General features: G+C 40.3%; 1 protein-coding gene across 2 annotated transcripts in view; it reads right to left on the bottom strand.

The window, feature by feature from the left end:
- The window catches only part of WNT7A (Wnt family member 7A), a 116,483-nt gene that overhangs the window by 101,495 nt on the left and 4,094 nt on the right, over positions 1-10,894 (bottom strand). The window contains exon 1 of one of the 2 annotated variants that reach the window (XM_050957883.1): positions 1,549-1,617. The exons of the other annotated variant lie outside the window; for it this stretch is intronic. The gene's annotated coding sequence lies outside the window, so the exon portion shown is untranslated. Of the gene's footprint in view, positions 1-1,548; positions 1,618-10,894 lie in introns of those variants that run through there. 2 annotated transcript variants of the gene reach the window in all.

Below are 10,894 nucleotides of genomic sequence, written 5' to 3'. Positions count from 1 at the left end.
TAGCCTAAAAAGCTTCATGACTGATATACTGCTTCAGTTTCACCTTAATTAAGCCCACTAGGGGCTGTTCTTACTGAACAAGTGGTAAAATTATTACTTATCAGGTAGCTCCTTCAACACAATAAACTAGTCAGGGTTTAACCATTGTAGGCAGTGAGAAAACAAGTTTGAGCCTATGCCATTTAAAAAAATAAATAAGATGTACCCAGCTGAGTTTTACTGGGCAAAGAAAACCTTCTAGGGCTCATAACCCCCAGGAAAGGTTAAAATAGGCATCAGGGGATCATAAATCCTACACTGTTTGGGATTACCCTCCTGTTTAGTAAGGTGCAAAGAAAAAGTGGAGAACCACTAACAATCTCACGTCCTAGCATTAGGGGGAGGAGATGTGGAGGAAGACAGAAGTGTTTACACAAGGTAGTACTACTGAAGTCATTTTCTTCCCAATCAGTTTACTGGCTACTTGGGCTACATGCTGTCAGAGCAGCCATGAATTTCAAAACTTGTGTAGTTATCTGACCAATTTAAGTTAAGATTAGTAATGCAACAGAACGCATTTGAAAGACCATTTGTATATAAAATCAGCAACACATAACTCACCTTTGAAAAAAATTCAGCACAGAAGCCAAATGCAATGTTAGTGTGTGCCATATTAGCATTTAGTGCTGTAAATCCAGCCAATCAATCACCTGATATTTTACAGGCTTGAGTGAAAGTCCACTCACCAACTGCAAATTCAGGATGCTCAACTAGCATGCAAAGGAACTGCAGATTTTTTTTACTCCTCGGGGAAGGCAATAGATTGTATAGTTATCTCCTGAACAGGGTAAAATAACTACCCTACAACTATACAATCTACTACCTCACTCCGCTAGAGAAATTTGTACGTAACAGTCCTAGTTTCAGGAAATATAGCTTAGCTGCACAGCTATCCAACTTCAAATGAGTTATCTTATGGCACCAATTACCACCACTAGTATTTTGCTTAATTAAAAATTCAACAGCTTTAGTTTTTAATTACCCCATACAATATACAGTTAGGATGAAATCTATTCTTCCATACCTGTGCTGCTCCCCTAAAGAGAATTTTAAAAAAATCTAACTTGAAAATCAGAATGGTAAAGAAACTGACCTTCCAGGGATAAACAAATCCAGACATTACGTATCAACTCTGCTATGCTACAGAAATGTATTTTCTCTGCCCACAAGCCCTTTGAACTAGAGAAGTTCTGAATAACTGGACAATAAGTTTAAAGTGAAAGATCTGACATTGCTGATTTTCTGCTGCTTTAGGAAAGACAGTAGATTGTATAGTTATCTCCCAGTTGCGGGTATGACCCTAAAACTATACAACCTACTACCTCATCCCACAGTGCAGGCATCTTCTTAGTTCAGATGTAGAGGAAATGTTGTTTTACCAGAGACAAGTTAGCTGCAAGACAGCATCTATATTATACATAACAGTTTATCACAGAGAAAGCTTCCCCTTGCCTCATGCAACAAGTCACTTAGAAAGATTTTGACCTCAGACTTTAAAATTATACCAACCGTTAGGGGCTCTCAAGATGTCACCTCTGGATAGACAGCAAGATGCAGAGCAAGAAAGGTATCTAAAACTCAATTCTCTTTTAAAAATGTGAGTTAAATTACAATCTTCTTCCAGAGATGTAATCTCAAATCTGAAAGTAGAAGAAAGACAGTTTATCAGAAATCTTACATACAGACCTACACATCACTTATTCCTCAAGAATTATTAGTAACAGTGGAACCTAAAAACCCTGGGCTTTCTTCAGCCATTCTTCCTAGTTGTACCAGCATAAGGGCCTAATGCCTATAATCTAGACCAAATACAAAATGTAATACCATGAATTACCAATGTTTTAAACTGATTTAGCGTATGGCAGTTAAATACTAACTTTAAATCCGACAGCACAAAAGTAAGACTTTGCAGTATCTCAGTGAGCAAATTGTTAAATTAAGTTCTTGGGGGCCAGAAACTCTCTTAATGTACAGCATGCAGCACAATATAGCTTTGATTCTGACTGGACCCCTCTAGGCACTACAATATTAGTTCAACTTGTTTCTCCAAAAGCAACTTAAATGTATTTAACTTTTAAAAAAGGCAGACGATGTCCTAATTCATTCATGATAAACTTAAAGCCAGTTTCCACACTAGCACTTCATTTGACCATGATCGTGAACAAGTTTGGGGGGAGGAAAAAAACCCAGTCAAAATGTGTGCCAGGCAGATGTGTCTGCTTTAGAATCCACTGCTTGGCAAAGGTACCTTGAAAACAAGGAATTGGGAGGAAAGCTAGTTTATAGTTGGAAAAACATACAACAGCCTGAACAAGTATTTAGCAGTGCAGCTTTCCAAACAGTTCAAATACTATGCATTTGCTAGATTTTCCTCACAATTCTAATTTAAGGCTTTGTTTGAAGACTTGTCTGAGAATCTTAATAGAAGAGCTCTCAACATGTTAGTGTCCTTGCCAAAAAAATACAGCCCATGATCCAGTGCTTTTATATACAAATGGATGGCATTATTCCTCCATGAACAGCAAACATAAAAGCAAACAATGTTTCCAAAATTCTTCAATGCTGTACCTTCATTTGTACAAATACTGACAATGAATTTTAGTGGACTGCTTTTAAGATTCGACCATAGATTAACAAACCCCAGACCTGCTTTCATGAACCTTATTCCCATCATAATTTCAGTATTTCATTGCACAGATGGGCACATACCCTGTTGGTCCTAATTCCCAAAATGGAAATAAATTTGAACAGTAGCACTGGGAGAAGATCAGAAGCTATTATGCAGCTCTGGCACAACCTTATTTAGATTAGCTCAGGGTTGGCAAAGATCCTGCAGTCAGATGTGAAATAAAATATGTGCAGAAAGACTAACAAAATCATGAGATTTTGTCTTTCCATACAAGTTTACCAACAAACGGAGAGCTGCAGAAAGGTAACTCGTATCCAAGATACACAGTCTGCTGATGCCTTCTCAGTGCAGTGAGGTGAACCACATCAAACTGAGCCAAACAGGTGTAGCCTGAAGCTGTCCCTCTATCACAGGGATCAGCAACCTCTGGCACATGGCCCACCAGGGTCAGCCCCCTGGCGAGCTGGGCTAGTTTGTTTATCTGCTGTGTCCACAGGTTCCGCCGATCGCAGCTCCCACTGGCCGCGGTTCGCCACTCCAGGCCAACAGGGGCTGCGGGAAGCAATGGCCAGCACATTCCTGCAGCCCCCATTGGCCTGGGACAGCAGAACTGCAACCAGCCAGAGCCGCAATCAGCCAAACCTGCAGACACAGCAGGTAAACAAACCAGTCCAGCTGCCACATGCCAAAGGTTGCCGATCCCTGCTCTATCACTCCCTGAGACAGCGACTCCAGTGGGTTTAATGAAATCCAAGATGCATAACAAATCTGCAAAAGCACGTCTAAATTTCTACACTACATCCTTAAAATCCAAAGCTGTATAGAGAATTTTAAATGCTTCTAAAATTGTTCGCAACAAGTGTTTACATGGCAACATAGCTACCAAAAACATGAACTATAAGAGTAAAACTGCATTACTGGAAGCCCATTGCTTAAACTCTTATACACGAAGTAGACACTTATTGGAAATTTACATTGTAAATGTTGTTGAAACCAGTGTGGCATTTTGATAATTTTGAATTACAGTAGTTAAGACAACATATTGGCAACCACAAAAAGCATGCAAGGCTCTGCCTTAGTTTTATTTCTCTAGCTACAAAATTCCCATATTAACTTGTAACAAGAAATTGGGAGGTTGCAAATCATTTCCCCTCTCCGTCATCTTTTCCATCACTAGACTAGCTTGCTGTTCCTCAATATACAAGTGTCTGTAGTTGCTTTCAACTCAGTATAAGAAAAAACAACATTTTCCCCATACAGGCACTTTTTGGTACAGTAACTCCTCACTTAAAGTCAGCCCATTTAATGTTGTTTCATTGCTGATCAATTAGGGAACGTGCTCGTTTAAAGTTGTGCAATACTCCCTTCTAGCATTGTTTGGCAGCCACCTGCTTTGTCTACTGCTTGCAGGAAGAGCAGCCCATTGCAGCTAGCTGGTGAGGGCTTGGAACCAGGGTGGACCAGCAGCCCACTATCAGCTCCCTGCTCCCCTATGTGGCGGCTGCCCCTTCCCCCAGTGCCATGTGCTGCTCCTGCCCTGTCTTGGAGCAGCTCCCCAAGACTCCTGCTTGCTGTGGAGGCGGGGGGGAGGGAAGGAAGAGGGGGGCTAATGTCAGGGTGTCTCCCTCCCCCCTGCTCCTGCACCCAACTTACCCCATCTTCCATAGAGCAGGGGGGGACACACCAGGGCTCAGGACAGAGGAAGCTTGCAGCAGCTGGGGTCTGAGCAAGCTGATCTAATTAACAAGGCAGTGTCCTTAAAGCAGAAATGCACATATCTCCCTCCATTCCTGCTGCCTTGTAGAGTGAGAGAGAGTTAACTCTTGAGGGCTCAGCTAATTGCTAGTTCATCATTTAACAGTAAGGGAAATATCCCACCCTCTGATTCCTCCACCTCAGCCAAGCTTCACAATTATCATCACTATGTACTAGTATTAAATTGTTTATTTAAAACGTGTGTGTGGACACTTGTCTGGAGAAACAAACGTCCCTGGAACCTAACCCCCTCATTTACATTCATTCTTATGGGGAAATTGGATTTGCTTAAAGTTGCATTTTTCAGGAACTTAATTACAACGTTAAGTGAGGAGTTACTGTATTAAGTTTAAGGTCAGACAAACTATACCTGAACAAGGATGTAATGAAATTTAACTCTTTCTAATATACTACTTTAATAGTGCATTCTGTCCTAGTGTCTTAAAGCACTTTAAAGAAATCTCAAATACCAGCATGAGTACGTTCATTCCTCATTTTACCAATAAGGAAGATGCCATTGGTCATCATACAGCAAGCCAGAGTGGGAAGTAGACTCAGTGCAACTCTGAGTCTTACAGTCTATCCATCAGATTATACTTCAAGATAATAGCTATTGATTACCTGCTAAAATAACTGGCCAGACGATGGCAGAGCAACCACCACTCATTTCCTTCGCTCTTTTGAGCTATACATTCAATCCAACATATCACTGCTAACTTCCATTTGAATGGCAAAAGCATCCTATGTTTGTTATATTATTCAGTTGTGAAAATAAATATGCATCACTCAAGATACTGAAGTCAAGTCCATTTTTTAAAAATGATTGTAAATGGGTTTCAGTGGGCCTTTAATTCTTAATGAATAATACTCTTTTGGACTATAATTTAAACACCGGTATCTGAAATTATTTAAAAGTCTTCTCCGCTTTCTAGAAGTCCAGCACCTTTTAATCCTCTGATGGGTGAAGTTGTGGATTAATTCTCATTGTTTTTATTCCAGAAAAGTTCCTATAAATTCCAATTTCCTTTTCCTAGGGAGAGACTTAGAATTTATTGTTCCTGACTGGAACTATTGTGGCATTTTTAAAAAGCAGTGCAATATAGAATTGATGACTTCCTCTTCCCCAAACCATATGAAAGAATTAAATAGAGAATTTTTGTATTTTGGAAGTTTAGCAAATATAACTTCCAGAAAATGACAACCACATTTTAAAATATCTCAAAGTTTTATAGCAAATGTCTTTATGTATGTTTATGAAATGCAAGCAGACTAAGAACAAAATTCAAGTTCTAAAAGAACAACAAGGTGTTTGGACTTTCAATTTGTATTTGTACAGTTATTTACCTGAACTTGAGATGCACAAGTAGTAAATACCTACAGTATAAGCGGTCACACCTGTAAGTTTTGCATTCTATAGTCAACTTGTGATTGTCACATTTAATTATAGTATATTTTAAATTCACTAAAATAAGTGAAATGCAAGTTCCACAGGTCTTAATCTTCACAACTATAGAAGTGAACAAGCATGGTACTGTACTGAATAAGCAAGATAAAATGGATTAATTTATATTTTTATGTAGGGCCAACAGGGTGCAATGGGCAAGTTTACTGCTCATTACTCTGCTCCAATGAGAGTTGCCTGTGGTCATCAGGTGCTGCTACTCCCCTGCATATAACTTCACCAGGTGACGATCCAGGACAATACACCAAAATCCCAGACCTCCCCATTCCAGCTGCAGTAGTCAGCAGAAGTGAATTCAGGGCATCCTAGTCTCCACCAGACCAGCAAGATTCCCTCTAGAACAGAGTTCTAAGCTTCCAATCTGAGCTTTAATTTCAGTCCCAGATCTCCTCTAGAGCAGCAGCTCTACAATACATTAAAACCTCAGAGTTAAACACCAGAGTTAAACTAACCAGTCACCCACACCCCTCATTTGCAGTGTTCTGGTTCCAATCAGGCAGCAGCAGGGGGGGAGGAAAGCAAATACAGTGCAGTACTGTGTTAAATAACTAACAAAAATAAAGAGAAAACAGCATTTTTCTTCGGCATAGTCAATGTTCAGTTGCAAACTTTTGAAGGAACAACCCTAACATTTTGTTCCATTACGAACCTTTCAGAGTTATGAACAACCTCCATTCCGGAGGTGTTCATAGCTACAGTAGAACCTGAGTTAAGCTACCCACAAATCCAGCCATTCTTCACAGAGCCACTGGGACTCATTTGCACATCAGGTCCCACCTGACTACCTTCAGATTGCTTCTGCTATTATTGGGACTTTTTTTTTTTTTTTTTAACTTGAAAGATGGATAAGGAACTGGTTAAAGGGGAGACAACAACAGGTCATACTGAAAGGTGAACTGTCAGCCTGGAGAGAGGTTAGTAGTGAAGTTCCTCAGAGATCGGTTTTGGGACCAATCTTATTTAACCTTTTTATTACTGACCTTGGCACAAAAAATGGGAATGTGCTAATAAAGCTTGCGGATGACACAAAACTGGGAGGTATTGCCAATACAGAGAAGGCCCGGGATGTCATACAGGAAGATCTGGATGATGTTGTAAACTGGAGTAATAGTAATAGGATGAAATTTAATAGTGAAAAGTGCAAGGTCATGCATTTAGGGATTAATAACAAGAATTTTTGTTATGAGCTGGGGACGCACCAGTTGGAAGCAACAGAGGAGAAGGACCTTGGAGTATTGGTTGATCACAGGATGAATATGAGCCACCAATGTGATATGGCCATGAAAAAAGCTAATGCAGTCCTGGGATGCATCAGGCAAGGTATTTCTAGTAGAGATAAAGAGGCGTTAGTACTATTTTACAAGGCACTGGTGAGACCTCATCTGGAATATTGTGTGCAGTTCTGGTCTCCCATGTTTAAGAAGGATGAATTCAAACTGGAACAGGTACGTCCGAGGAATGGAAAACCTATCTTATGAAAGGAGACTCAAAGAGCTTGGTTTGTTTAGCCTAACCAAAAGAAGGCTGAGGGGAGATATGATTGCTCTCTATAAATATATCAGAGGGATAAATACCAGGGAGGGAGAGGATTTATTTAAGCTCAGTACCAATGTGGATACAAGAACAAATGGATATAAACTGGCCATCAGGAAGTTTAGACTTGAAATTAGACGAAGGTTTGTAACCATCAAAGGAGTGAAGTTCTGGAACAGCCTTCCAAGGGGAGCAGTGCAGGACAAAAGACATATCTAGCTTCAAGACTAAGCTTGATAAGTTTATAGAGGGGATGGTATGACGGGATAGCCTTATTTTGGCAATTAATTGATCTTCGACTATTAGCAGTAAATATGCCCAATGGCTTGTGATGGGATGCTAGATGGGGTGGCATCTGAGTTACTACAGAGAATTCTTTCCTGGGTGTTTGACTGGTGAGTCTTGCCCACATGCTCAGGGTTTAGCCGATTGCCATATTTGGGGTTGGGAAGGAATTTTCCTCTAGGGCAGATTGGCAGAGGCCCTGGGGGTGTTTCGGCTTCCTCTGCAGCGTGGGGCACAGGTCACTTGCCGGAGAATTCTCTGCACCTTGAAGTCTTTAATCCACAATTTGAGGACTTCAGTAGCTCAGACATAGGTTAGGGGTTTGATACAGGAGTGGGTGGGTGAGATTCTGTGGCCTGCATTGTGTGGGAGGTCAGACTAGACGATCATAAGGGTCCCTTCTGACCTTAATGTGTATGATTCTACAACTAATTTTTCACTGAGCTTTCAGAATACATTTAAAATTCTAATATAATTCTAAAAAGCTAAATTATTTGCTTGTTATTTATCTTTTGTTTAATCTGTGTCTTCCTACATTACAACCTAAGACACTAATAGCTCATGCCCATCAATATAGTCTCCCAATTGTGAAAGAAAGGAAACTGGACCCAGGAAATGGTTGCTAGTATATTTTCATCTATTACAACTCTGGAGATGACAAGGTATAGAAATTTAAGAAAAGTTCCAGTGAGGTTCCATTTCTTCTTATCTAGGTCCTTGGAATGGTGACACTTCTGTTTCCATATCCAATTTTCAACTCAGGAGTAGCAGTTACTAAAGATGATGGAGCACTCCTTGTAGGAGCTTACCAGCAAACTATAAAAACTGGTTAGCTGTGAGAGTGATAGTTTGAGTACACTACAAAATGACAGACAATTCTGATCCGGAGCCACAGGATGGCCACCCCTGCCATAAACGATTGAAGGTAGGTTATGTATATAGCAAAAAGAACCAATTAGATACCAGGCTGAACATGCAGTGCTGATGCTGGAACAAACATGTTAATTTGCAAACAAACGTTTTATTTCAGTTATGTCAAAGTATAGAATGCACTGTTTTTTTCTAACTACAACCATTCCAAATTATTGCCCAATTTTTACATAAACCACGGACATTGCTTTTAGAATCAACTGCTATAATAATTGTGTTCCACTGGAAAGAAGTTTGCCATTTCCCTTTTTAGCTAGCCAAAGAACTACAGCATTCTGAACCACTGTCTTTCACAGAACAATTAGAGTGCCAGTTATTTATTCCCCCTGAAATGTCTGTTTCATTATGCAAGTGTTTCCATTTTATGATATTATGTACTCCCTTGATGGGGAATGTTTACTTCATCATATCAAATATCAATTGTTTATTTCTGATATTTAATCCCCCACCTAATATGCTTTCCAGGGGGTGGCTTAAGAGAGAAATTTAATCAAGGGATAAGCATGAGTTGGACTTATGCCTGAATCAAAATTACGGTGTTATTCTTTTAAAAGACATTGTAACAAGATGTCCACATGCATCCTTATGTTTTCCTACTTCCTTCCCTTTGTTCTTCTGTGAGGATTAACACCTGAGAAAAATAGTTAATTTGTTCCCATTAACAGAGTAATTGTCTCACATGTATTCCTAGGTCAATGGCAATAATTATTCAGTCCTCTAATCAGTTTTAAAAGGTTTAACAGACAAACAGACCCACAACTATTTTACATTTGGGGACAATATATACCTTCAAGTCAGCAGCACTGCTATGGGTACCCGATATGGCCCCACAGTATGCCAAAATTTTTATGGCTGACTTAGAACACCCCATCTCTATTTGCACTACATTGATGACATCATCATCTGGACCCATGGGAAAAAAAAGCCCTTGAGGAATTCTACCATGATTTCATCAATTTCCATCCCAACATCAACCGCAGCCTACACCAATCCACACAAGCGGTCCATTTCCTGGACACTACTGGGCTAATAAGTGATGGTCACATAATCACCACCCTATACCGGAAACCTACTGACTGCTGTACTTACCTACATGCCTCCAGCTTCCACCCAGGACACACCACATGATCCATTATATACAGTCAAGCTCTAAGATACAACCGCATTTGCCTGAATCCCTCAGACAGAGACAAACACCTACAAGATCTCTATCAAGCATTCTTAAAACTACAATACCCACCCACTGAAGTGAAAAAAACAGATTGACAGAGCCACAAGAGTACCCAGAAGTTACCTACTACAGGACAGGCCCAACAAAGAAAACAACAGAACGCCACTAGCCATCACTTTCAGCACCCAACTAAAACCTCTCCAGCGCATCATCAAAGATCTACAACCTATCATGAAAGATGATCCCTCACTCTCACAGATCTTGTGAGACAGACTAGTCCTCACTTACAGACAGCCCCCCCAACCTGAAGAAAATACTCACCAGCAACCACACACCACAGAACAAAAACACTAACCAAGGAGCCTATCCTTGCAACAAAGCCCAGTGCCAACTCTGTCCACATATTTATTCAAATGACACCATCATAGGACCTAATCACATGAGCCACACCATCAGGGGCTTGTTCACCTGCACATCTACCAATGTGATATATGCCATCATGTGCCAGCAATGCCCCTCAGCCATGTACATTGGCCAAACCGGACAGTCTCTACACAAAAGAATAAATGGACACAAATCTGACATCAGGGATCATAACATTCAAAAACCAGTAGGAGAACACTTCAACCTCCCTGGTCACTCAGTAACAGACTTAAAGGTGGCAATTTTGCAACAGAAAAGCTTCAAAAACAAACAGACTCCAATGAGAAACTGCTGAGCTTGAATTAATATGCAAACTATCAGAGGGGTAGCCGTGTTAGTCTGGATCTGTAAAAGCAGCAAAGAATCCTGTGGCACCTTATAGACTAACAGACGTTTTGGAGCATGAGCTTTCGTGGGTGAATACCCACTTCGTCAGATGGCATCTGACAAAGTGGGTATTCACCCACGAAAGCTCATGCTCCAAAACGTCTGTTAGTCTATAAGGTGCCACAGGATTCTTTGCTGCTTATGCAAACTAGATACCATTAACTTGAGTTTGAATAGAGACTGGGAGTGGCTGGGTCATTACACATATTGAATCTATTTCCCTGTGTTAAGTATCCTCACATCTTCTTGTCAATTGTCTAAAATGGGCTATCTTGATTAT

The sequence above is a fragment of the Gopherus flavomarginatus genome, chromosome 6 (genome assembly GCF_025201925.1).
Source record: "Gopherus flavomarginatus isolate rGopFla2 chromosome 6, rGopFla2.mat.asm, whole genome shotgun sequence".
NCBI classification, from domain to species: domain Eukaryota; kingdom Metazoa; phylum Chordata; order Testudines; family Testudinidae; genus Gopherus; species Gopherus flavomarginatus.
Note: the sequence above shows the minus strand (reverse complement) of the source record. Positions and strands in the feature narration are given on the sequence as shown.